The 1,866-nt window shown below is 40.7% G+C and overlaps 1 protein-coding gene across 1 annotated transcript in view; it reads right to left on the minus strand.

Moving 5' to 3' along the window:
- The window catches only part of LOC101857406 (parathyroid hormone/parathyroid hormone-related peptide receptor-like), a 171,920-nt gene extending 170,315 nt beyond the window's left edge, over nt 1-1,605 (minus strand). The window contains exon 1 of the mRNA XM_035969859.1: nt 1,353-1,605. The gene's annotated coding sequence lies outside the window, so the exon portion shown is untranslated. The remainder of the gene's footprint in view (nt 1-1,352) is intronic.
- Between the last annotated feature and the right edge of the window lie 261 nt (nt 1,606-1,866).

The raw sequence follows: 1,866 nt of genomic DNA on the forward strand, positions 1-1,866 counted from the left end.
TTATTTTAAAAAATAGTAAAAAAGGAACAAATAAAATCAAATAAATTTTAACAAATTTAAAAATAAATTTTCAAACATAACAATGAGACTTGATGTCCAGTCTTGTGTGTGCGACAGACAAGAACCTAACCGCTACACCACCCACGCAGGCAGGTGTGGTCGACTTTCTGGTCTTTTGTTTATTTTCAATATATTATTATGAGTTTACATTACGGTTTTGAAGACAAGCTGTCATTCTCTGGGGGACATTCTTGACCGTATTCCTGGTGACAATATTTCCACTGATTTAACATTTGTGTCACGTTGCTGTGGAGTCAGGCTCTCGTCTATTTTTGGGCATGAGAAGTTATTGGTATCACCTTAAAGCTTATTCATTGGTCTCACTTTTGGTGAAAATACATCAATCTATCTTGAATAGAAGTCGTGATGTTTGAGATTGAAGGAGGTGGGGGTCGCCTGGTTTCACAGGTAAAATTACTGAACAAATCACCACCAAAATTGGATAACATCTATAACTTGAGAATCATTGAAAACTGAGAATGTACACAATTTTAAGTGATTAATCAACGTTTTTTAAAGACAATTCTCTTAAAAATAATGTAGCTTTACATGCACATAAAAAGTGTTTAACCATAACAGAAAATTTCGATAAATAAAATCATCAAACTGACAGAAAGATGCCTGTTTCTTCAATGTCATTATTTTGACGAGTGCCTGATCTCACCACGCTACCTCACATGTGAGTTTTTATTATGGTGTTGAAGACCAGCTGTCATCCTCCAGGGAACATTATTGACTTTATTCCTGGTGGGAATATTTCCACTGATTTCGCATTTAATTTTAATCCCCCTTCTCCGGTCTATCATTTTCCCAGCCTGTCTCGTCAGGCATAGAACCTTCTATCCGGCTTATGTATTTATTACAAATGCCTGAATAATAGACACATACACTTAGACGCACGCACAAACAAACACAAACCAACAAACTATACACACTCAAAGAGCCACACACACACATACATACACACACACATACAAACACACACACACACACACATACACACACACATACACACACACATACACACACATACACATAAACAAACACAAACAGACATTTGAACACATACTCATACACACACACACACACACACACACACACACACACACACACACACACACACATGCACAAACACATACACCACCAAACACCTCCGTTTCAGTAAAAGCGTATCATAAACCCACCAGCATTCTCAGAACGCCTCTATCTATTAGTCTTCAGGTATCTATCAGTCTTCAGGTACTCAAGCAATAAACATGAGGCAGACAGACCAACAAGACCACCCCACTCACCTTTAGGAAATACGATCGTCTGAAAATCCACACCTTACAGCACGCGTCCAGACACACAAATCACATTTCTACAGATGGCAAAAGTAGCTGCCCTCCTGTCTAGTGTCCAGTCAGTTTTACCAGGTCTCGGGAAGAAGGCGAAGAAGAAGAAGAAGTAGAAGTAAAAGAAGAAGTCTCAAAAAGTTGGACCTGCAAATCCCACTCCACCCTTCGTGGAAAGATATCGGAGAGATTAACTCGCTCCCCAGCACCGGACTCGTCGCATCGCTCACGCGCTCAGCTCGCGCCCTGTGAGTCGCTGCTGATTTGGAAACGCAACTTAATATAGAGGGCTAGCCGGCCTCTCCTCACTCAGCTAAAGAATCATGTTGTTGTTGTTGTTGTTGTTGTTGTTGTTGTTCTGTTGGGCTTCAGTCAAGAGGGACAATCTCGGTTGGGAGAGGGGGATATTGGTTTTGAAGAAAACTTGACGAGGGGACGACCAATCAGATTTTAGGGGAGAGAGAGGGGGGTG

This window comes from Aplysia californica, unplaced genomic scaffold, assembly GCF_000002075.1.
Source record: "Aplysia californica isolate F4 #8 unplaced genomic scaffold, AplCal3.0 scaffold00190, whole genome shotgun sequence".
In the NCBI taxonomy this organism is placed as follows: Eukaryota; Metazoa; Mollusca; class Gastropoda; order Aplysiida; family Aplysiidae; genus Aplysia; species Aplysia californica.